Source organism: Agelaius tricolor, unplaced genomic scaffold, assembly GCF_023055355.1.
Source record: "Agelaius tricolor isolate 1412-34295 unplaced genomic scaffold, bAgeTri1.0.p SCAF_8, whole genome shotgun sequence".
Classification (NCBI taxonomy): domain Eukaryota; kingdom Metazoa; phylum Chordata; class Aves; order Passeriformes; family Icteridae; genus Agelaius; species Agelaius tricolor.
Window position 1 is genome coordinate 27,085,428 of NW_027269268.1, and position 27,063 is coordinate 27,112,490.

Sequence of the window (27,063 nt, forward strand, 5' to 3'; positions counted from 1 at the left end):
TTGTCAATTTCAGTGAAATGCGCTTAAGTAGCTTTTCACGGGGGGAAAAGATGGAGAAAAGATTTCTGTCCTCAAAAAATATGTACTGAAGTGACATGACTGAAAGTTGTGAAATGCAACTTCAGCATAGAACAGGAAGTGAAAGTGTTTGGGCTTTTTCTTTGTTTTCCCTGAATGCTCTGGATGAGAGGTCATGGATCTGTCAAATATCATGGACAACTTCTGCATGTGTAGGAAGATTTTTCTTTTTTTTTCTCTTTGTTTAATGTTTTTTTTTTTTCATTAAAAAAATAGAATCATTTAGGTTGAAAATGACCTTTAATATTACCAAGCCCAACCATTTTCCTGACCTCCTTTACCACAGAAGCAATATCCCATAATCTCCAGGAGCCTTGCTGCATTGACTGCAGAACACTTACTATAACATTGTAATACACGTTTATTTGTCAAATTTGTAGTCTATATATTTGGGTTGGTGTTTGATCTTTTCTCTCCCCACCCCACATATCCCTGATTCCGGTGAATGGAATACATTATTGCCCATGGTTTTCTGCTGTGTCTGAAGGATCCTCAGTGGTTATTTCTGTATATTCTTCTGCTTGCTCCTAGAAGTTGATTATCTCACTGTCTGTAGTTTTAAGCATGCAGCTCCAGCATGTCAAATAGGCAGCTTTGCCACCCTAAGGTACTGACATTTGAATGCTGAAGTTCCTCCTCTCTGCATCATTTATGTAAAACAGAATATGGAATCCATTTTTTTCCCCTATACTTATAACCTATCTTAGGTTCTCTAGGAAAAGCTAAAGCAATATCAAAAAGCAACTCTTTCACTGAATAATTTTCTGATCTTCTAACATTGCCATGCCCATGGCATGGGCATTCCATAGCATTTCTAATCATATAATAAAACACTTTCTAAAGCATACTATTAATGCTTCTGGAATCAAAAGAAGAGTTGTGCAGTGAATACGAGTTGTGAATGCTTTAAATTCTGAAAGCAAGGATAGTTTTGATGATTTTCTGCTTCCAGACTATACTTTCTGGGACAATTCCTATTCAAAGGATAGCATACATAGTCTCTAAGGATTTGGCTTATGGCTGAGCTTTCAGGAAACAAACCTCAGAAAATAAGAACATAAGATCAGCTGTTTTGATTCAGACAAATTATTATCTAGCCTGTATCCTTTGGCTAATAGCAGATACCTGGGGAATAAGCATATAATGATACTGCCCTAAATCACTCTCCCAACACCTAGTGATTTGTAGCTCAGCTATTATGGAACCAAAGGCAGTTTCTTCCTTTTTAAGAGACTGTGCTTTATCTCCCTGTCCAGTTGTTTTTGAGCCACTCTAGTCTTCTAGCCTCAGTAATATCCTTTGGTTGGGGCTGCAAATGCAGACAGTGAGTGCTAGGCTAATCTAAGCGTAGGCTCAAGCATATGTGCAATCACATGACAAACTAATTTTTCGTGAGACTCCTTCCTTCTTGTGTGGTAGCAAATCCATCTGTCACTGAAACTCATCAATTATACCTTTTTTTTTTTTTTCTGTTTCACTGTAAATGTACTTAATGATTATATTCTTATATACTTTTGCTGCAGAACTGCGACTTCTGTAACTCATGTTACACTGGAGAAGATGCTTGGGTATGACATTTCAAAATCAATGGCAGCATGCCAGATTGTACTTGATAGATACAGTATACTCAGGGTTCCTGTATTGATACTTAATGTGAGAAAGAAATTGGAGCTGGTGTCCGGGGGCTTCACAGCAAGAAATATCACTGAAACAATAAAAATTTCTCAAGGATTTCCATTAACTTACACTTCTATACACCTTGTTCTACTTTGCTAGTATGTAAAAATAGATAAAAACTGATGTAAAATTTTGTAACAAAAACACCCCTAGAATGTCCGACTTGGTCAATACAAGTAAAAAGTTAATTCTTTGTGTAGGACAGGTTTGGAATTGTCTTCAATTCTGTGCTGACTTGCAGTAACATTTACCAATTTCTTCTATGGAGAGATTCTACTTCAGCAGTATGTGAGGAAAACCGAGCCATCTCATTTAATTTTTTTTTCTCAGATTTCATATCTTCAGGTTGTTTTCTCACTTATCAAATTCAGCAAGGATCTGAGGCTGATGCTGCCTCACAGTTCCATCTATCAACATTGCTAGTGATAACAGATTGCACAATCGGAACTCAGTTGAGGATATATTTGTTAGATGATAGAATAGAGTCCCTGCATTGCTGGCTATAGTTATAGCTAGTTTATTGTCACTAAGGAAGGCAGATACATCTCCAAATCTCATAGAATACAAGTATTGTACATAAAGTGTTTCTGGAATGGCATCATTTTTTGAAAATTGTTAGAAACCATCTCAAACACATTTGATTAAATGCTTAACCATAAAGTTATAAATTTTGGTGTAGTGGAAATTTACTGTGAGTATAGAATTTCAATGGTTTTCTATGAGAATGTTTCTGAAATGCATTGTGGAGTCTGGTAGCATCAATAGAGAAAAACAAAATAAAATATGTTAAGCACACATCTGAAGTTTTTTATGTAGGCTGTCTGTTTTGTCGCAGTTCTATTTTTTAAAATAGAATTAGAATTTAGGGGTTTTGTCTTGGACTCAAATGAAAACAGAGTATGAAAAGTGCCTATATGTAAAATACTTGTTTTGATTCTTTAAAAGCTCAAAATTTGATGACTCCAATCATGTTGGGGTTTTTGGTTTAATTTTTTGGTCTTTGTTTTTACAGCTAGAACTCTGGTTCTGTAATGTGTTCTTCATAGTTACATTAAAATTATGTTTTAGCAGATGCAAATTAATTTTAAAATTAGTTTCTCTTTTATGTCTATGCAAATAATACTATACTACATCAACTACGCTATATTCTTTTATACTTTTATTTTTTCCTTCAGGTTTGATTTTTTTTGTTTCTTTTTCCCATTAATTAGATAGCACAAAGTAGACACTAAATGTGATGTAAACAAAAGTCTCCAAGGACAAGTTGGTGTTTAGCTGATCTTTGTCACCAAAGACATTGCATTTGCAGACATGATGGCATAGGATCATCTGCAGGTTTTTAAACTTAACTTTGGGATTCCGGGTGGGGGTTTTCTGGTAATGCAAATTATTTCATCTTTTCCTCTTATGTGGTATACTTTTCCCTACCAAAGAAAGCAGACATGCTCAGATCCCAAATGTATTCCTTATGTATGGCCTGGCAGTTAATGTGATTTATATCAAAGAACTTCACAGCATTATGTGGGTTGTTCTAAAAAAGCAGAATTTTGTATGGTTGAGCCTTGAGTTTTAGGAAAATGTATTTGCAAATATCAATTTAAACATATAAGGTGTAGTTGAAACGAGGCAAGAAAACCCATGATCTGCTTTATGCCTTGCACTTTATATACCTAAAGGAAAATCTATATTATTATTCCTAAAGCTTAAGAAATATAAGAAGATGAAGATACAAGACACCCCAACAAATCTTATCTTAAATCAGTGACAAGATTGGTTAAGCCAAAAAGATTGATATAGACTTTGTCAAAATCTTGAAAGCATGTATTATCCTGCTTTGCACACTGAATGAACTTAATTGACTTCAGTTAAGAGTTGTTCCACGCCTTTAGTGAGAATGAACAGATTTTGCACTTAATGAGGTGAATATCAATTTCCTAGGAAAAAAGTGTTTGTGTAGTGAGTTTGCAGTGAGGCTAAGCAATACCAGAAGCAATGTAAAAGGTTGCACGCTTGGAGAGTGTGATGAGACTAACTACTGTTAGAATTGTCCTAGTGGAATATACTGCTTCAAATTAGAATATGTTCCTATGTCCTTATCTAGAATATTTTAGTAATATTTTTGTATGATATGGCTTTCTCCCTAGAGTTTTAGTATTTATGAGAGATGTAAGTAGTATATTTGTAAGGACTCTGCACTTTCCTTGCTTATTCTTCTGCAGTTTAATACTCATGGATGCAATAATCGATTTCTTTTTTTTTCACTCTTCCATTATGTAAAAAATAACGGTTTTCCCCAAATCTTTATTCATATTTTACTACTCTATTGATATTTGGCATTTGATAGATTAACAATATTCATACCTTAGAATCTGAGAAGTTTTGATAAATTGGGGGGGATTAGTAAAAAATAATAAATTATTAAAATTAATTTTTTGCTCTCGATCTTAACTCTTTTCCCACTTGAAAAATGACCCTTTTTATTTTTTCAGATTAAAATTATTTTTTGGTTATTGTATATTGAAATAATTTGACATTTCCGCTTTCTGAAACCTCAGCGTATTATTTTTATATGGAAAAGGGGATCATTGGTATTTGTAGTTTTTTCATTTTCCTAACCACAGTGGAGAGAAGACAAAGACTATCAGTCTTCCTTTTTTCTGTTGAATGGGAAATAAGTTTCTCTATTATCCAAAGGACTGGTTGAAGTCCAGCACAACTTTCAACTCTTGCTACCTCTTTGATGCTCCAGCTTTCTAAAGGTAGTACACCAGCCAACAGTAGGAAAGTTAGATGTAGTAATTATACTAATTATTTCCTGAGCTTTCTCTACTGAAATATAAAAATTACATTGGCACTTGACAGTATAGTATTTGATCTTGAAATTACTCATAGCTTCAGTAAAACAGTGTATTCAGGAGTGGCTATTTATCAATAGGCCATCGGTAGGATGAAGCCTACAGTGGAGGGCCCCAGTAAAAGAAATTCATTCTCATGAAATTATAGAGCATAAGTCTAAGGCAATAGAAGAAAATTAAAGGGCAGCATGAAAGATTTCCCCTTTGTATATTGATTTTTACTTAAAATGGATTTGTGACATTTCTGCTGTCATCAACTTTATTTATTTAATGTATTTCTCATGGCATTTGTTAAGTGGTTAAACATAACAACTTAGGAATAAAACTTGTCTTTGTAAAAGAATGTGGACCTGAGCCAGGCTGTTTAAAACTTAGGCTACATAAACAAGAGGAAATTAAACACTGAAATTTTCCAGGCACTGGAACTTGACTGTCATTTTGATAAATTGTTGGAACTGTCTTGCCTCAGTTTTGACCCACAGGCTTGCAGATGGTTCTCAGGTGCCACATGAGAGTGTGCATTGACAGTGGCTGGTTCCAAAAAGCAGTTTGGAAATAGTCACCTCCCCTTAAAGCATAAGAGAGTTTACAGAGACAGCAGTTTAGTGCCAGGATAGTGGCAGTGCTTGAGGATGCTCCTGAGCACATTAAATGTATTTAGTGGAAAAGCAGCTTTGCAAGCTGTGGCAAGAGTACAGGGGAAATAAAGGGAAAGCAATGCATGCAAAGTTTCTTGTCTTCGAAGAGTATGTTGCTGGGAATTTTATTTATATAACGTTATGTGAGTTATGGTTATTGCTGGAGACCTTAAGATGAATTTTGTTCTTATCAGGAAATGCCTTTCTTTCTCTCATACTTGTCTGCTGGAAGTCAGCTCTATTAAGCATCAGCTCCATTAAGGGCAAGTGGAATTAGCAGTGTGTTTTGTAACTGGCTAACTGAAATGTCAAGAGAATATAAAAACATTGAACCTGAATGACAAGCTTTATGGGAAAAAACAAACCTAAGTCCTCTCTACTCCATTAGGAAATATATTGTAGTAACTCGTGTCCTCCTGCTGCCTCCTTTTGAAATTGGTTGAAATGAACCAAATATCAGAATTTATGGGATGGGAGGTAAGAAATGGATGGACAGACACTCTATTTCCATGAACACTCTAAGGTAGATTTAGTTTGAAAGCTAAGGATGGAGCTTGTTTTCAGTAGGAAATAAATTGACAAACACACAGTTGTCGTTTTTATGTTGCCAGCACAGAACACTCAGTAAAGTCAATATCCCTGAAGTGGGTCTTTTCACTGGCCTCAGGTTACTAATGTTTTCTGGTTATGAGTCCTCCTCTCCCCTTTCTTCTTTTTTGCTCTCTTTCCAACTTTAACTTTCAGGTGGCTAAACTAATGAATTTGCAACAGCTATCTACCTCTTAGCTTATTTACTTAACATACTTTGTAAAAAAAAAAAAACCAAAACTAATCTTTCAATAAGATTTCAAATTTGTAAGTAGAGCATGATGAGTTGTATTTAATTGTTCATCCAGTTTACAATAGACTCAGCAGGGGCACTCTTTTGGTGAAAGAATGATTACGGTTCTGATCTCTTTTTTACCCCTGGCAGCAGGCTTATTTTAAACCACATTTGTTCACTTTGCTGTGTCTGCTACATGTGATCTAGGTCAATGTGATGCTTTTGTTCTTTTTCCTCTTCCAAGTGGAAAGTTTCCAGCAGCTCCATCTTCTGCTGATCTAGGCCTTCTATTGGCAGTAACAAAGCAAAGCAGTAACACTGGAGTAGACCTGATACGTGTAGAATGGATCAATATATAAAACAAATGGATTTTTTTACTGCCGAGCTGCTGATTCTTTGGTTTCATAGTCTAGTGATAGTTCTGATTATAATGGAGATTCTTTCTGATCTACAGAACTTTATCTTGAAAGAACTAGATATACTGTTCTTTGATTTGATATACTCATTAAGACATTTGTTATAAATCTCAGAGGCATCCTACTTTATTCATATTGTAACAAGGCAATGCTCCAAGCTATCCTTGGGGCATAGTTATGCATCTAAGACATATAATAAAACATTTATAGATAATTAGTAAAATAAATTCAGAACAAAATTTTCCAACTTTCTTGTTTTTTTTATTTTTTTTTAGTGGTAACGTACTTTAGGATTTCATATTTCTACCTTTTCAAACTACTTTGAAGCAGGCAGGATTCCCTGCTCTCTACTTCTAAAAGACAATGTCTTAAATAGCAATTCAGGTTTTGAACAAAATTTTACCACAATTCAAATGGAAGATTAGCATCTGTAAAGCTCATGTGCACTGTCTTGAGCTAGTGAAGTTTAGCAGTCAGACTTTTAGCACTGGATCTCCTCTTGGCTTTTCCACTGTGATGTACCTGCTTTTCTTGGTAAGGCCTGATTCAAGTAACAGGGGAAAAACAAAAAACCCCAACCTCATGTTCTTTCTAGAGGAAAAAGAGCATTCAATGAAATTAATATACAGAAACAAAATACAATTTTTCATTAAGTTTTGGGTTCCAGTGATCAAAGGTTTGCTACTCCATGCTCAAAACTCAGATTTTTCAATTTTATCTGATCTGACACATTTTATTTCATTTTTTTTTTCCAGTTCTTGGACATGTCATTACTTATATATATCTTCTATATAAAAGTAGGAAACATTCAATGTAAAACTTATTTAGGATACATTTTATTAACTAAGATTATATCGTTCACTGTTCATTTGGAAGAAGAAGATATTTAAATATTCCTGAAATGTCTAAAAAGAAACAAGCTTAATAATATTATTTTGCTGTTTCATAACACTGAAGAATCTCTCAAAAAGGTTGGCTGTAATTGCATTTTTATAATCTCCTAATGTTTTATTGCTTTTTTTTTAATGCATCATGATTCACAATAATGTTTTTCCATGGCTTCCATTAGATATTTCCAAGGTCTATTAGAATAATAGATTGATTCATGCTCATTTTCTGCTCTATTTTCAAGGTAGAACCACTTTTGCTTAGAATTTGAAAACTTGATTCCAGGTTTTGCATAGCATAATTATATGTCCTATCTTTTTCCAGCTGCGTTTTCTTTGCTTTTCACCCTGCTGAGGTCTCAATTCTCTTTCATCAGATTAATTGCCGCCATTCTATGCCTTAAGCATTAATATAAATTATGAAAGAGACTCATACAAGTAGAATATCCTAAGAAACACCACCACAGGGCCCAGACCTTCGGCCAAAATTTGCACAGTGTGGTGGGAGCTCACTTAGAGCTGCCTGGATGCTGCTTCTGGTATTTGAGTCTAGATCTGTGACCTGGAACTGCCCAGGTCTGCAATTGCCCTGTCACCCCCAGGCCACCATGCTACTGCAGCCATGACTCCAGCGGGTTTTGGAATACTTTCTACATGGCTTAGAAAACAGGCATAGATCCTTTTTGCTGAGGTAGTGTACAGGTTTCAGCAAAATTCATGATTAAGAAACTTAATGTTTTCCAGGTGCTGAAATGTTGCACAAAAATCCTTGGTCTTCAGTTCTATAAGAAAAGAAACCTCAGTCTTAACATGTTGCTCATAAAAGTTTACAAGTTTGAAGTAATACTGTACTAAAGGCATTGAGGACATTGTTTGTTCCTCAGTCTAATCTGTAACAAAACCAGGCTAATCTGTAACAAAAAATAGAGCTGTCAAAAAGGGACATGATCTGAGTTTGAATTTGCTTTTTTCTGTTTATCCCTCTGATTTTGTAGAAACAAGCCCATGATTTTTAGGGACTGCCAATTTCAAGCCAGCTGCACACCACCAAGTGTTTCACCTTTTTATAGAAAAGTACCTGTGAAACCCAGCTAGAGCTTCACTATAGCACTTGTATACTGCTTGAACTAAAACATAGGCAAAGGCCCTGGGCACACTTCTGTTAAATTTTGGTCACTGATAGGTGTATTTCCTTTTCTGTACAATAAAAAATTGATTCCAACACTTGGAGAGGAAGTCTAATTAAAGCCTTTCTGTGGTAAAGATTGTGAGCTCCAATACTGCTTTTGATACAGATAAGGTGGGGGCGAGGATTAAAGGATTTGTTGGACGTTGGTGAATGAAAGACCGAGCTTAGAGACAAGGTTAGAATTTACTGCACTGTGTGACTCACTTTTGCCGCTGGAAAAATTGTGAAAAAACACTGAGATTGGAATAAAGGACTGGTTACATGTTAAAAGGTATTTGAGAAGGAAATGAAAGTATGAAGAGTTTTAATCAAAAGAGAATGGCCATACAAATGTGATTATTATCCCTTGTTAAAACAGAGAATAAAGTTAGTAGACTGCACAATTTGATTAAATTTTAAGAAATCTAAGAAATCCAGTTTTAAGAAAAACTGGTTTTTTTTCTGTCCTGCCTCTGTGCACTGGGGGTTTTGGTGCACTTGCATGTTTGTATATTTGCATACCCATAGCTGAATTAACAAAAGCTTAATTGGAATGTATGGAAGTGCATAATAGAAATCAGACCTCCTTTGTTCTACAGTCAGAAAAGAGATTGATTGCAAAAACCATTTGCTAGGAATTGCAGAGTCCAGGATCCTTCCAGATTTTAAACCAGCAAATCTGTTTGACTCCCAGAGAATGAGACTGATATGGTGGTGTTTATTTCTCCAACTGCCACTCTCTACCTTGCAAAGTGAAGTTTAGGTGCTGTTGTCTTAGAACTGGTTTACATTAGCGGAACACCACAGCACCCAGAAACAGGAGAAAAATCCCATTCAGTACCCCAGATTATCACCTCTGATCCAGGCTAATAAGGATAAAGGACCAACCAACAGTGTAATGGGTGTGAATTTCACTGCAGGGTCAAGTTTTTCTGAAGGGGGTGAGGGCTTGCTGACTATGCTTGATGAGCACTTGTTTTTTTAGATATAACAGTTTTTATTGCTATTTTCTATTACTGTGTAGTTATACCCATGCTAAACATGGAAAAAATGTTTAGCTTCTACCTCTTTAATATCTTCATGAGTCCCTGCCAAGGCAACAGAACATCTACTAAAGTTCAGTGATAATGATGTGGTAGAGAGTCAGGTTGAGTAATAGGATGGTGTCCTCTGTGGGGAAAGTTGCTGAAGTTATTACAGACTAAGCAGTACTAGAATATCTCCAACAATATAAAAGCTGAAATCTGTCTCTATTTTAATATTTACTGTGGCCTCAGAAGAATTGCAAATCATGTAACTTGTAAACTCTTTTATTTATGTTTCCCCATAGCAATAGCAGCACTTACCTGCTGTAAAAATTAAGTTTGCATCACAAAGCTGAACACCAAGCCTGCTTTTCCCATGACAATTCCAGGTCCTGCCAGCTTCCTGAAGATTCAATATTATTGAGTTACATCTTCCTCATTCTAGTGGAATGAAATAAAATTAAAGCATTTGGTTGGTTTAAATTAATTTTTTTAAGTTTAAAGAAGATACTTAATTTTAGATTACTGGTGCTATGACTATTTTTATTTAAATTCTGAATTAATATTTTAATTGAGCACAATAACCTTTATGAATTCATGAGGGAAATCTGATGGCATGTCTTTTAATAAGTCAATCAACTAAATGTGCCAAAACCTCATGATTTATTTAATATATAATGAAGGGCAGAAAAGTATCTATGCAGTCTTGTCCTTGGCACAGCTAATCCAGAAAGTTTGCGAAGAATTTGTCCCAATGTAATATTAATTTTCTGATATGACTTTCATGTTGAAAGTCATAGCTCTGTGATTTTGAGGTTTGCCTCTTAAGTCAGTAATAAAATGTTGCCTCTTTTCACCTCTTTTATTTAACTGACTACTAGTAAGTAGTGACTGTGTAATTTTTTGTCAGTTTTGAGGATCCTCAAAGTATATAAAATTTACCTCTCTCTATGCAGACCCACAGAAAAAATTAATGGTTACTGGTCAGTACAATCTAGACTTTTATCCTGATGTATGCAGTTCTCCGGGTCTTTCTCCTTTCTTCTTGAAATGAAAGCCCAGGAAACAATAATCCCTGTATTAATTTTTCTAGTGCCAAAACATTAGTATTGATCTGTCTTATCCTAAACAGGCAGTGGCTGCTCTTTGTTTCTTTGCAGATCTTTTAAAAACCAGCCAGTTCAATAGGAGACACTAGTCCCTCTGCTGTGTCTGTGAAGTCTAAATGGTGGAAAAAGGGGAAAAAAAAAGCAGTAGAGGAATATGATTCTTTCAGAAATGAATATGATTCTTTCAGAAATTAATATTGAGTTCTTTTTATACCTGCAGTGGGTCAATGCTGGAAGAGTAATGGGAAATAACAATGACAACTACAAATCCTTGTAGTTGCTGAAGCTTTCAGTACTGTGTCCCTGTTAGCTGCTTTCTGGAAATCAGGGACCAAATCTGAGTAAATATAATTTTAAATGTAAATCCAGATATGTGCCTTCTTCAAAGAGGAACAGTTTTGGAAAGAAAATAGGTCAACTTAGGTCAGATTTATCTGATTATTCTTTACTTGCTATTGCAGCTCCAGGCCAGTAAACATAGTGGAAATTGCAGAATGTAGGGCTGCCCATTTGTTTCTATAATGACAAGGGGTCATAGGCCAACATTTAGAATGAGCTTGCGCTTATTCCAACAGGTGTAGCTGTAAAGGTTGATTTTCATCTGTCTCTGTGTTTCTTTCAGCTTTAGGTCTCCTTTTGTTTCAGCATTTTTAGTAATTTTTTTAATAATCTTTGCTTAGGCCCAGTGCCTCCTTTCTAGTAGCAAGTTCATTGTCAGGTTGAATTGCAATTGTCTTGTCCTGGGTAATTGTGTACACACCAGTAATTTGTCCTCTCCTTGTTTTTCATTTCTTTATTTTAGACTGTAATCCCAGTATCAGTTCCTGTAGTCTTTCATGGTAATCTTCCCCGAACTTCTCTAATAGTTTTAAGATTGGTTTCCAATTCTTAATTAATGAAAAATTTAAAACCCACTAAGAGCCCCCAAATGTTCTATTGGAGGTATAGGTGCTTTCTGATTGTCATCTTTCTTTTGATATCCACTGCTTACAGATACACAGTGTTTAGGTGCTCATCTTATTTTCTTTCTCTTTTAGAGTTTTGACCTTTGTGGGAATTTACTTGCTCTAGCCTCATCAGCTTATTTTATTTTTAACTCTTGAGAATCCGGAAGGCTTTTTGGTGAGCTCTTCATGGTTGAATTGCTGACTATCCATCCCTATCCCTAGGAAAAATGTCTTTCTCTGATATCGTCTCTTGTTTCCGGTGTTCCTAAAAATAAAGGAACACTTCCCAAGAATGCACACCAGGTACATGGTGTAGACTCACTCAGCCAAGGACACTTTTCTATAGGCTGAGCTACACAGTTCACAGGCTGAATTTACAGCTGTACCACAGTTTAAATTGATTTCTGGAATTAATGCAAAAGAAAAAGAAATAAAAAGTAGAACAGAAAATAATAATTTTCCCTTGCCTGTTATTACCTTAGTAAGCAGCTGATGTTCTGTAACTTGAACAAATTCTTGAACAAATGAAGCTGGTTTTCATCCTTCTGGAAAAGGATCTACTGATCGTCTAAAAACTCTTTTCTTGGTACAGGATTCCAAGTTCTGAAGTTAAAATCAGGTAGTTTATAGATTCAAAAGTGGAGCAGATGAAAAAAAGGACTTCTTAGAAAATGAAATGTCTTCTCTTTCAGTATGACCTTGCTTCCTACTTTTTGAATGTACTTCTACATAAATGGAGAAGTAATGTTTCAAAGAAATTTTTAAATTCCAGTTTTACAAAAATCTTTAGGATGGATCAAATTGTGTTCTTTATTCTCTGAAGAATTCAGCAACAATTTTATTTAAATTAGGAATATGTGTTTGGGAAAGGCCTTGAAAATATATGATATGTTTATCAGTGAGGGGAAAAAATGACTTTGCAGTGTAGCATAGTACCTATTTGAAGGAGTTAAGCAATGGATAAGAAACTATCTATGTTTGCTTTCATTAATTTTTGAATTTCTTTGTTTCCTTTCTTTATGTTTTTAGTAGGACTAAAGTGTAGTTATACATTTAGCTTGATAGATGTTCCCTCTGGGAGACATGCAACTATGCTAAGAATCTTAGTCTTAAGTAGCATTATATCTCACAGACAGTACCTTGATTAAGACGAACTTTAATTAAGATAAATGGTGGCTGCTTAGTCAACTGTTTGCCATGGTGAGACTTGTATCTTCAGATTAATGTTAGAAGTAATGAAAAATTTTCATTTTCTTAGTGAAAGCACAAATTAGATTTTTGCAGGGTTGTTGCCCACCTGTCCTGATGAGTGTGCACCTGTTAGAAAGTAAGCAATTTCATGATACAGATTTTTCTCTCTAATGAAGTTGTATTATCTTCCCAGCTATCCTAGAAGGATGAAAGTCAGCAGTATCTGTTCCGGGAATAACATTATTTAATCAAGGTTAACGTTAATTGCTACTGATGCAAACAGTCTGCATTTCTTAATTCAAAGAACAGTGAGGGTGGTGGTTTTTTATTTATTTGGGAAGATGGTCCATTCAGAAACCAAGAAAAATTGTTCTGTTGAAAAAGCCTCAAAAAGTATACATTATTTAGGTTTGATGTTTCATTTTTCTTTGCAGTATTGAGTACATCACCTTGAATAGCAATCCATAAAGGTACCATTTTGTCTGTACATCCACAGATAGGTTTAGATCTTGTGCAGTCAAAAATACTGGAAAATAGTCAGTTCCTTAATGTCACCTTGAAACTGAATAGCCTCTTATCTGGGAGTAATTTAAAATAGCACAGTGTTATTGGTATTTAAATGAAAGCATTCTCAAGATTGCACTTAAAAAGACAAAAAAAAAGAGTATCTTTATGACCCAAATCTACCATGGCAGATTTATACATGTGTTAAATTTTTATCCAAATGTTACTTTTTTGAGCTTCCACAGTCACAGAGAAAATCTGTCCTTTTTCTGGTCTGTGGGCTCTTCACCTGAGTTCCATCTTTCCACTCGCTTGGTGCCTCAGATTTTCCAAGCATATGTTCATGAAAGATTTGAGAGCAAATGAGTAATGAAAAATACAGTACAGCTCCCTAGTAGACAAATTAGTATGGATATGACGGTTAGCTATCTTTTTTACATTTCTATGGGAATGGTGTTTGAGTTACTTGTGTATGGCTGATGCCATGAATTTGTTCTTATCCATAAAGTGATGAGAAATTATATTGGAATTTAGCCAGATCAATGAACACCTTTTCTGCTACTGCTTACTTGCCTTTTTTACAGAGGAGGTTCATTTCTCCTCTTATGAGCAATTATCTTGTATTTCAAACATATGGTTAGACAAACTAATTAATGTCTGTAATAAAATTCGTATACAGGCTCTTTGGCATCTCACAGTCTTCAAGGACACTTTTTACTAAAACAGTGAAAATGTAAGTAGTCTGAAAAACACCAATCCAGTCTAATCTTGAGCTTGATTTAGTGCAGTGTCTTTGTTCAAAAGTAGGTTATAACATCACTTACCATGGGTATATGTGCTTCCTTAGATAAACAAAGCAGACTATCAAAAGTGGAAAATAAAACTCTTCAGAAAAGATTTTCTACTGCTATTGAGTATCCAGTTACCTTTTTCACTGTGCCAACATTTGAATAGTTCAATGAAACACACTCTTTCTGTAAATCTAAAGATTGTTACTACAAAGAATTAAATTGATGTTGATGGTTTCTTGATATGAGTAGTCATCCAAACAAGTTATTAGGAGTAAACAAACAATATGGTTATACAGCTTACTCCAGATTTTATTGAGAAATAGCACAGTTCTCTCAGCTTCTTGTTAATGTGCCCGGAAAAGACCAAAGACAGCAAGGCTTTGGTTTTGCACTTTGCCATATATATAATCTTGGCTAGATAGGATTTTTCAAAGGCTATCTTTTTACTATAATCTTGAAGGAATTAAACAGTTGTCAATGATACCTAATTCTTGTAAAATACTCTCAATATAGTTTTTGAAATGACCTAAAGAAGAAATAGTCCAGTTGTTTTGTTATAACGAAATATTTTCACTTGATTGTGAAAGCATGTATCACATTATGGTCTAAAGGACAAGTTATACAGACATTAGGATGTTGAGAAAGTGCATATTTTATGAAATTCTACAGCTGGGTATTTTATGATTTACATTTAACTATATACCATTTACTACCAATTATTGTTTTGTTAAAAGCAGGTTTTGTATCTAAAGAAGAAAAAAAGTCAAAAAGTCATATAACTTGAAAAATAAAAAACATTATTATCTTGAAATATCTGTAGAGAATATTTTGACAAGCTGTACATAGAAGAAGGAAAAAATTCTAACAATTTATGCTTTACCACTTTTTCTCCTGGGATACAAGCAATATTTTTCTAAACTATATTAATTTGGAATATTTGTTAAATACTTACACCACACAATTCAGCTGCAAAATGAAATTGTACTTCAGAAAGCTTAAAAAACCTAATAGCTTTCAATTCTGTATGAATGTTTATTTGACTTAGTTTATGGTAAATGACAAAGATCATAGTTTTATTAATTTTGTAGTTCTTGGCATGTTTTCTCTGTTAAGCTACGGTTTTATGTAGTGTAAGACATGTATGTGTAAAAGTAGTGGTCCAGTAAGCTTTTTTATGATTTCTAGGCTTCTTATTTATATAAAATTTTCATAAGAAATACAACACAATAGAGGCAGAACATTTTGGGCAGGTGTAGAGCTGAATAAGATTGCAACAGATCTCCTAAGCAGGCTATCCTGTACTTTAAAAAAATATTTGAAAATCTTTTTTTGCTTCTTGACCTCTAGTAAATATCAGCACCCTTCATCTCTTTTGCAGTGGCTTTCTAATCTTTAGTGCAGAGTAGCATTTGATATTTGATTTGATAGCCTTGAGCACCAGTTTCACTATTTCAGTGAGGTAAAGCCTAATCTCTTCATCCTGAAGAATCTATTTCTAGAAAGGACATGGTTTAGGAAGAAATTTCAAAGCAGCTGTATTTTCTAGTTCTATCAGAGACTCAGAAAACCACACAGAAATAAAATTACTTCCAAGCTCCTTTCTCTGACCTCTGGTATCTGGACTGTGTAATTCAATTTTTTTTTTTAGATTCTCTCTCTTTTTTCTACCCTGAAAAGTTGTCTTGAATTACCTGAAAGGTTTACATTTATCTGGGATTTCTGTATATCTGGTAGTGTTAATAAACTTCATGGTACCAACCAGGAAGTGGTTTATCTGGAAGTCCAAATATTATGGCTATTTCTATCAAAGCCATGTCTATCTAACAAGATACATACTTTTAAAAGCATCAGATGAGCTACCTGTGCATGTGTTTAGATTATGCATGCAAGGCTTAAACCCATTAAATCTGCTATATCCCAGTAGTTTGAGGTACACTTCATATGCAGAACAACCGATCAGCAGGTACAAAGGAGCCCATGTCTCCTTGCAGCACTGCATAACCTCTACACATAATGAGGCCATAATTTCCAGACAAAAGTTAGTGGGAGATGGTATTCCTAGCTCCAGAAACATCCTTGTGGGATGAACCATCATATATGATGATTCAATTATGGGTCACACACAATTTTTTGGAATAGAAGTGAGAAAGTAGGGAGGATGCCCCTGAACACCCAAGGCTGGGTTTGTGCATCACCATCTAAACTGAGCCCTGCTGTAAGGACACCTGGTGCAGACACAGGATGACACAGGATGATTCCAGAAATTCTGCTGGAACTTCTCATGTGCTCACCCTAGAAGGTTATACAAAGGATCACAGCTATATCTGGATATGTAATGTGTACTTTTTACATGCAGTCATGCAGATTTCCTGTGGTTTCTGCTGTGGGGGTTTTGTTCCTTTGTTTGTTTAATACTGTAGCCTACTATCTTGCATTAGCTGAAGCATATGAAAATGGCTTTATACTTAAGTCATTCAACTTGGGAATATATAATGAAAAATCCCCTTATAAACTTCAAGTATTCTCATGAGGTAATGAAAATTTATTGTTCTTACTAAGCAGAGCAAATGATTATACAGGTAATACTGAAAAACAAATCCCACCTGATTTATTGGCTCTGTTTTAATAAAACAGAAAAAATACAATGAATTATTACTAAAAGTTTTAAGGTTTTAAGCAATATCTGCACTTTTCTTGTTCTGTAGGACCAGAGCTTGGTTTTAGTTATATTTATTTTATTGTTTTAAACTCATATTTTATTAGTGCTTCCCTCTCATTCTTGGCAATTGGAGAACATGGTATGCAGAGATTGACCAAAATCTTTAGTTAAAAAAAAAAAATCATCACAAGGTAAAGAGCATGTTTTTGCATTGTTACAAAAATTGTTAAAGCCTCATGGCATACTCTTTTACAAGAAGGCTGAGCAAGGTGATTCTAGTTCTCCTTGATTGTCTGTGTGGTAAAGCACAAAATTAAAAAAGCAAAGAGATCATGAGGGGATGCAAGTAAGAAGTACGAGGACAATTTTCCTGAAAGAAAACACTTTTGGATAAAAGGGTAAAAGCTTAAAGATAGTTTTGACTACTTTGAGACTGTTGACTAAAAAAGGCAAAAAAAATCAGGATTGTTTCTTTCTAATTCCACCATGTTATGGGATTTGAAGGCTTTAAGTGGGGGGAGAGGGGGAAAAGTGAGAGTGACAAAAAATTGCAGACTATTGTGGGAAAATTTCCAACACTTTAAGACATCTTGTTTGAGTTTATTTGATGGCAAACATTTTTCTATCTTTTACTCCTCTGGCACATGTTTGATCTTCTACTGTTTCATAATGTTTAGCAATCAAGTTGATCTGAGTTCTCACTGATCACTCCCTGTCTGCCCACCTCAGTATTTTCAAGCCACTTGTGCATAAGATTTTTCTCACCCTTTCCAGTGTACACCAGTTTACAGATCATAATTTCTGTGACACACAGTATCTGAACATTCAGCATGTTGAAGATTTTAGACCAAGTACCCTGCAATTTGGATAACAGATGTACAGAGCTCTAAGACAAAGCCATGCCCCCTGCAAGGTACCTTTGGGATTCAATTGCTTTTTATGATTTACCTCTTTTGCTAGAAACGTCTCCTCCTATTTTCTCTCTGAAAAGAAAATCATCAACAGGCAGTTCCTTGCAGATTTTTCTTGTTCACAGTCATGTAAAAAATCTCCAGTATTCACTGTCTTCAGCATTTTAACCTCCTTTTTGTGTTTGCTTTGTCCACTCTTCAAAGATTTTAGAACAATTCAGTAACTATACAATCCATATACATTTTTTCTTGAAGCCCATCTTTTGCAGGTAAATTCAGAGTGAATTCTGGAGTTTTATTCTTCTTTGACAGGACATTTTTGTTATCCAGTGCTCATGTTTGCCATTATGGCACGTACTACTAATGTTACTGTAAGACATTTTTACAAGGTCCACATACTTCAAGTGGTTACGATACTTGTGATGCTGTAGCATCAGTTTGTAGAGGATGAGCTATAAAGTTATAAAAAAGCTTTACACCTTTACATTACATAATGAATTTCCAAGGACTCTCTAATTCTTTCTGCTTAAGGTGTAGAGAAAAATATTAAAAAAAATATATTATTGCTCTTGCTTTTCACTTCCATAATGCAAATGCCATTTGAAAGCAAATTGCATTAGAAATCACCTGTATTCTTCATCAATGTCTCTGCAAAGTCAAGTGCTGGAAGTTATGTCTGGCTAATTCTTTTGTCAGCTGTCATGAGCTCTGAGTGGTGATCATCAAACCAAGGGCTGCTTTCGTTCTTTCACAGTGTACCAATTTTACTGAGGTTCAGTTTTTGGTACAAACAGTCATTTGGTTTACAAAAGCTGTGACTATGACAGACAAAATGAGAGCTGTCTGTGTGTCTTTTCAACTGGTGATGTGATTGTGTTGCTGCTGGGATAGAATATCATGTATTCACATTAGGAAGAATAGTTTTGTACTATTTCTAGCCTTGTTCTAAATGTATTCATGGTTTAACGTTCACTGTCTGTTCCAAATTTATCCGATTGTCTCAGGAAGTCTGATAAAACAACAGCTGACATCTGTGGGTGCTTTGCCTCTCACAAACAATCAGCTAAAATCAACTCAAAAAAAAAGCATCTGTCACAGTGCAGATGAAGAGAAGAGTTGTGGAAAGGATGGGAAGATAGAAGTAAAGTATACTTTGTGGGTGGGGAGTGGAACAGATGTGTGATTTAAACCTGATGACACCATTACTTTAAAATTTTATGTGGTTTCTGGTTTACTAGTTTGGTTTGTTGAAACATGGCAGCTTGATATTCCAAGTCACCCACAATGTTTTGGGTATTTTGATTAAGTGGGGATTCTGGGGGAGGGTGGGGGGAGGGAGGCAATTAAATCATCTTCTTTCAGGATGAGAACATTTTTGCAGTATTAATTGAACCAGTAGACAGAATAAAATATGACTGAATTAGAGGAGGCTGAGGGGAGACCTTATTGTTCTCTACAGCTAGCTATAGGAGATTGCAGCAAGGTAGGGGTCAGTCTCTTCTTCCAGCTAACAAGTGATGGGTCAAGAGGAAATGACTTCAAGATGCACCAGAAGAAGGTTAGCTTGGATATAGGGAAAAAATTTCCTCACCAAAAGGAGTATTCAACGTGGGAACTGGCTGCCTGGGGAAGTGGTGGGGTTACCACCCCTGGAAGTATCTAAAACTTTTCTAAATGTATCACTTAGAAATGTGGTTTAGTGGCAAACATAGTGGTGGGTTAACAGTTGGACTCAATGATCTTAGAGGTATTTTCCAACCTAAATGACTCTCTGATACTATAAATTAATGTCTGAAACTAAAACTAGTTGTAGCTCTCTTGCTTTATCAAGGCTTGAGTTTAACCAAGGTAACTAGGTCTTGATCCTGGGAGTTGTGCTTATCTAAACATCCCTTTTTTGCAGTTGAGTAATTCAAATGAGAGCGGACTGGATGAGGTATTTTTTTGTCCTTTAGAGGTCCACAGGTGAAAATCCTCAGTTTTTATCAACATACATTCCTCTTCCCAATTACCAGCAGCCCTATGAAGAGTCAAGTGAAGCTGTAGTTACAAGTTATACATGCTGCTAATCTGCAATAGCATGATCTATGCTTTTACATTCTGACTTATTATTATGTCTTGAATTAATGATTTGCTTTCAAATTAATTAATGCATTCAGTGTCTTATATTAAAATGGTTTGACCTCTGAGATGTCTTGTGGAAAGGATCAGCTGATCCACTAAAGGCTTTGGCTATAAATTTTGGGGAGCACAATGGAATCCCTTCCTGGTTGTACTAGGTGATAAAACAGTATAAGAACTTCAATAAGAACATAGGTGATGGAATAGTGTAATAATGGTTAGTAAATATTGATTTTCAATTAATTCTTGCAAATTAATATATGACAATTCATGTAAGCAATATTTCAAAATAGGAAGTTAGAAAAATTATGGTGGGACATAACCTTTTGCTTTTAGCAAAGGAATACTTAAGTTTTGGGGAAAATTAGCAGAAGAACTCACACATATTGTTTGAAAGATAGAACATATAAGAATGTGATTTGTAGTACAGAAAGATTTTAACCCTTTCAGTTCAACAGTACTTGTCTCATTTTGTGGCAGTGGCTATAAATGTGTTTATTTTTTTCACTAAATTTAGACTGGCAGCAAATATTTGTGTGAATTACTGAGTCTGACATCTAATTAACACAGTCTTTACAGGTTTAACGAGCAGTGATAAATTTCTATCCTTTCTTTGGCACATTTTAATTAGTTCTAATTATGAGTGATGCGACCTGAAAAGCTTGTTGTCCCACGGATTCATCATAAATTTGTGTAATTTATATATGTATAGATAGGATGAATTCTCTTGCAATTGAAAAACCAAAGGTTGTTTAAAACATTACATCAGTCATATGGTATCCTTGTGTAAAACTCAGGTAAGCAAAGCATTGCACATAAATATTTGAGTATGCTGCAGATGATGCTTAATAAAATAAATTTATTGTGTTTTTTTGTCTGAAGAAAAAGCAGGCATGGAAATATGCTTTGTCTGTTGCTCACAACAGAAACATTGCTGACATTAATCTTTAGTGACAGTATAAGTTTCAGGAAGACAGTGTATGTGTTTAAAATATATATTTATAAATATTTTTTAGCACTGAATAGTGCTAAAAATGAAATAAAAATAAATGACAATATAAGCCTAATTAAAATGATGGCACATTTGTAAACTGTTTTCCTTAATATAAATATGAAAAAACTTTCTCAGCCAAGGCTTTTCTTCCTTCACAGGGAATTTGGTAGTCTCTAGACAGAGACATGAGAGAACTGCAACAAGACTAATACAATTTACATCACCTAAGATAGGATATTAAAGTAACCAAAAGATTCAATCATTTAAATAAACATGTATTTCATAAAAGTTATATAAATGAAACATGTTGACATCTTATAAAAATCTCAGCCAAGAACCGTACTTGGTATTAAAAAATATAGTTTCATAAAATGGGACTATATATAGCATTTATCTTCTGTAAACTTGATCTTTCACTTCTTGTATGAGTAAGAAGTAAAATGTTTTGAGGCCCAAACTTGTAAAGTGCTACCCTTTGGGAGCTGATAGGAACCTGGAGCATATGGCATCCTGCAGGATTCAGTGCTCTTCGTGCTGCGAAACACAGCGTCCCAGTTTTTTGGTATCTTTCATCCTAACTCCTCAAGTCTGGCAGCTACTACACAACCATGCAGAACATCTGAAGACATGAAAGACAGAAGAAACCAGGTAGGGGTTTTTTGACTGAATTAAAAAAAAAGAGTAAAATAAATCTGTCTTGTTAATACCATGAAAAAAAACTGCCTAGTCTCTATTAAAGGCAGCTAAAATATGCATGTTGAGAAGTCAGAAGAATATGTGAGTGTATCTGCTTGCACAAGTTGGGTTCAAATGGTCTTTCATGCAATTGCCAAAGCAGTGATCAAATTCCTAGCTTCAATATTAGCAGCAAAGTGATGATTCCCTTGGCATCTCTTGTTACTTTCATGTATGACAACACAAGTTTGGAGAGCCCCTGCTGAAGAACATATGGTAAAATTACCGAATAAGAGCTTTTGTTGAACCTACGCCCCATATGTGGCAGTTTGTGAACTTTTGGGGTGGAGAGGGAGCAGTTGAGAATACCTGTGCCTTTCCTTCCTAATCTGTATCCCTTCCATTATGGTTGCTTGAAATTGCTCTGTGATCTCAAATGTAATCTCAGTCAATCCAGAGACTATACCTGGACAAACCTGAAGTGAAATACATAAGAACAGACCTCTAAAAGGAATAGCCACATTAAAAAAGAACAGGGACTAGAAGTTGAAACAGGGCATGGATTGGAAACTTTAGATACTTTGGCAAGTTGGGTTTTTTCCCTCAGAAAATCTCTTGAAGATAATATTAAAATTAAATAGTGTATACCTGTCAAGCTCAGGTCTCAGTTTTTTGTAATGCCTTATTTTAATGAACTTGCTTTTTTATTCAGCTGTTTCACAGTGTTTACTAGCTTGGCTGTCTGCCTTCGTTTTCACTTTATTTTGTTTCATTCTCTTTATGAAAGATAAGTAAATTGCTCTCAATTACTCTGCATAATGATTGATGACAGTGCCTTGTTTAATTTTTTTTAATGTTTTTGTCTGTCATTTGGGCTGTGCAAGGATGTCTAGGATTTGTTAACACAGATAGTAATTGCAAGTACAGGAAGCTCACTTTTTTATTGGTGAGAAAGTTGCACCAGGTCGCATTTTTCCTAGAGAATATTTACTTTTGCTTTATTAGGCTGGTTTCAAACAGCAAAAAATAGAGAGGTTTTGGCAGTTTCCTTAGATCAGATCTGACCAGATCTGATCAGGAGGGCATTTTCTTTCTCAAAATTCTGCATTTTATTCTTTAGGCATGGTTTGTGCATTCTTAGAAAATTACTTAGGAGTTAATATTTAACTCCAAAAGGTACAGACAAAATTTCAGAATAAATTACTCTGAAAGAAATTTATTAATAGCAGAGAACTTCTTTGCTAAGGATCATTAAATAGTCCTTAGAAGGTAGGAAAAGTTTGACCCCATATTTTAACAATTAGTTCCTTTGTGTTTCTACAATATTTTTCTCAGGATCTTGTCCCTTTATTCATAAACATAATCTCATTCCAAGGACAGTTTTCTCAGTCCTTGGTAAATCTCACATGCAGAGTTTGTCTGATCTGTGGCCTTTCTTTTCAAGCCACTTATTCTCTTTAGTTAACTGAAGTAGCTTCAACTTTCACTTAACTTAAAATCAGTTTTTCTTCTTCAGATGCACTATTCTACAAAATGAGTAAGTTGAGTATTTTTGGTGTGGCATTTTGAAACTGGGCTATGAAGATGCAAATGAGAGCCTCAGCAGATGAACATCAGACATGTGAATACTATTTCTGAGATGGAATGTTAACTTGTCCCACTAACACTTTAAAAAATAAAGTAACCAGACTTTAGTGTCTCAGTTTGTTGAGCTGACTTTATTTTATCTCCTGCTATAAACTCATCAGGAGCAAAACAAGGAAATAAAATATTGTAAGAATCAACATTAAAATTATTCAGCCTGTGGATCTGAGAGAGATCTGGGAATAATTAAGTTTGCTTTAGTAATGCTGTCCATATATTTTCCTTTGTTCTTGATACTTATACTGTCATCAAGGAAAAAAAAATAGTTAAATGCTAAATCTCCTCCACTGTATATGAGCAGAGATATCTCCTTGGACTGTGTTGAAGGACATAATTTGACCTCTATTGTAAATTCTGTCAAAACTGCTCTGTAATTTGGGAAGGAATGATGACAGAGGATACACATCACTGTCCTTCCTGATTCTGCAGACACTTAATGATGATACACGTTAACCTGGACAGGTATCACTCTCAAACAGTGGAATTTCCTTTTTGGTGTATTTCTAGTACATTTCTAGCTCAACGCATTATGTTCAGGGCCTGGCCATGCTGGTTTGCAATGTGTATGCACATATATTTACAGTGCAAGTCAACATTTTACCATTTACAAAAGCAAGATGTGGTCTAAATGGTGCATGATCTGAAGTAAATTGATGTGTGAAACAGTGATCTCAAACATGTTTGTTTGCAGTGTTGGAAAGAAGTTATTAGAAACAGCATTTGTTGCATGCACTATTTTTTCTAGCTTTGATTATTTATAAACGAACCTGTGTTGATGAAAGGATGAATGAATGAAATAAACCTTTCCACTTAAAAATGGCCATACCCAGCCAGACCAGTCAAGTCAGTCAAATGGTGAAGAGGTTACCAATATATTTAATATTAGAAAAGGAACATCATATATATGATCTGCATTCTTATTGCTTATTAAAAAATTGCGCAGTTCCTTATTCTTAAAGGTATTTATTCAGGTCATCAGAGTTTGACTGACTTAATCTAAATTTCACTGGCAACAGGTAAGACTGAAAGTTAGAGGTAGTAAAGGATTTAGGTGCTTTAAAGTTGGATTTAGGCTTTCTAGTCCGAAGTTGTTATTCAGAAATATTAAATTTATTGATACTGTGGCTCAGGGCTATTTTCAAGCATTTATATAATTTCTTTATTAGTATAAATATTTCTCTTTAGCTGTAGAGAGAGTATTTCAGCATTTCTTAAGCCCTAACAGAATCCAATAACTACATGACACTTGTCTTCAATTTTTTCAGGCCAAATTATTGCACCTCTTCAACATAGACAAGGTCTTGCTTCTCAGGAAGCACACCAATTGAGATTTTGTTTCAGGGGAAGGTATGGGATAACACTTTTATGTAACAAACTGTTGTGTAGACTATTTTCCTGGAAATAAGAAGGCCAGTGATTGTTTAGAAAATAAATAGACCTGGATGCCTTAGCTGCTAGAAGAGACCCTCCTTCCTCTTTCACTTTTTGCACTTTTTTGTTTCACTTTTATTACATTCTCTTTTCTTAGAAATAATTTACAGGTTATTTCAAATGAGAATTCCAATATGTCATACATAAGGATGTTTCCTGGCCTAAAGAGAATTTCTGCTATCTCAGCTGCATCCTTTTCATCTGTTGTAGCCATGAAAAAGAAATAGAAATTTGCCTGTATGGCAAACTTATGTGCTGATTGTTCTTATTTATACTAATGCTTAGAAGATTCTTGTTTGAAAAATGAAAATTCTGATTCGCCTGATTTATAGAGAACTCTTTTGAGAACTATTTTAGTTTTTAATGTTTTTTCACAAAGGTTTACCCAAATGAAACAAGCAAAGTATTACTTGTGGCTTGTATAAATGAGCACTGTCCCATGATGCAGAAAAACTCTCACAAGAATTCTAATCTGCTGCTGAACTTCATTGATTAAAAAAACTGACAAATCCCACAATAACAAAACCCTATACTCATCTGTGTAGAAATTTAAAAAAGTATCTATTGATTGTTTTCTACCTGAAGGATTATTTTATTCTGATAAATTGCTTTTGTGGACTCCAAAAAAAATATACTTGTGTAAATAATGGAGTATATATGGTTGTCTCTGAATTGTGTAAATGAGAGGAGAGAAATTTTTGAAATTTTAGTATTTAATACTATTCTATGTTGTGTGGCTGGACTTTTTCTATAACAAATAGTTTGAAGACAGTTCTGCTCTGTTCCCTGTGTTCAAGGAAACAAAACTGAGAGAACTAGATATTGGCCTGGAAAATGTACATGAAGTATTTAACTGGTTTTATTAGTATTATTGTTTACCAGTTATTAGTATTATTTTGTTTCATTTTCCAATCATAAGTGCCGAAAAATGAATATGCATTAAAAAGCTCTCATCAACTAAAGTACCATCACTAAATTTAAATACACTTGAGCTTTGTAATCCTTTCTCGTTTATACTTAGCAGTCATAATTACAGTGGTACTAGACAGGTCCAGCTTCTACTTTAAGTTCTTTATGGTGCTACTGCAGCTGTTGGGAGCAGGATTTATTCCATGATTGCTATAACTTAGAGTAACTGTGGTCTGTGTATAAAGCAATAGGGTTTTTTCACTCTTTTCCACTTCCAAGTGCCTTCCAGCTTTGGTTAGCCTGCTTTCAAAAAGGCAAAGATACAGCTGGTTTATGCACTTAAAAGAAGTAGTGGCACCTGTCTCCTTAAATGAAAAAGAAAGAGTTCTCTTGTCACAACTACCTGCATGTACTGGGCAGCTGAGCAGCTAACAGTAATGTAATATACTTACAGTAGTGTAATATGCATTTACTGCTTAGCATAGACTAAATGAATTTATAAAATTCCACTCCAAAATAGACATTAACATGCAATAAATGGAGCTGTTGATACTTGAAATGTACAGGGTAAAATTCTTAGTTCTGAGCAGTTCTATTGCTGCAATACTTGGAGAGCATTTTTTTTACACCACCTTTGAGCATGTTTTTATGGGAAATGATTACTTGTGTTGGACATCAGTCTCCTTTTTTAACCCTGCTCTCTATTGGCATTGTGGACATCCCATTGCCAAGGTGCAGATTTCTGATTAGCAGTTGTAAAGATTGCTGTATTAGCCCTTCTACCTGTTTGCACTGGGAACTCTTTTTCATGGGTTTTGCTGGTACTGGAGTTGGGAGGAGGCACAGACAGGACAGCTGAAAACAACTGACCAAAGGGGTGTTCCAGACCCTGTGGGATTATCCCCAGCACATGAACTAGGGGGAAGATGTAGGAAGGAAGGATGTTTGGAGCAATGGTGTTTATCTTACTAAGCAGCTGTTACACACTGCAATGGGACTCTGCTTTCCTGGAGATGGCTGAACACCATGGGAAGGGGTGAATTCAACCCACCTTTTTATTCTTCCTAATCTCACTGGGGGGAGTGAGCAAGTGGTTAAGTGGTGCTTAGTTGCCAGCTGGAGTTAAACCACAACAACCTGCAGCTAGACAGGTGAAGTAATTTGTGAGACATTTTAGTGTCATGGCAGGTGTAAGGTGGAATTCACGTTACTACCATTCTTTATCTGCAGTAGATAAAAAAATAAAATATCACTCTTAAATAAATGAAGAGCAAAACTGTGATCTATATTAAGATGGTTGGGAACTAGCAGTTTCAAAACCAGCAAAAAATTAAACCAACTCAGGATTAGAGGGATGGCTAGAAGAAGGCTGTAATTAGGGAAAAGGGTCGCTGTCACTGTGTACAGTCTTATTGCTGTAGTCAAAACTGGGCTCACCTATTATACACATAGCAAAGTTTGACTATAGCATGCTGAATAATAAGTGTTCTGGATTTGGAACAATCAGAGTGAATATTTTTCTTGATATAGGATGTTTTTCCCCGTACAAAATCCCAAGATTTCTCTTGGGTGTACATATGCCTAGTCTTTAATGGTGCTTAAATTAGATT

At 35.1% G+C, this 27,063-nt stretch overlaps 1 long non-coding RNA gene across 1 annotated transcript in view; it reads left to right on the forward strand.

Annotated features, from left to right (window-relative positions):
- The first annotated feature begins 21,348 nt into the window (after positions 1-21,348).
- The window catches only part of LOC139592622 (uncharacterized), a 29,969-nt gene continuing 24,254 nt past the window's right edge, over positions 21,349-27,063 (forward strand). Inside the window, exon 1 of the long non-coding RNA XR_011680066.1 lies at positions 21,349-21,442. This is a non-coding gene — a long non-coding RNA (uncharacterized lncRNA). The remainder of the gene's footprint in view (positions 21,443-27,063) is intronic.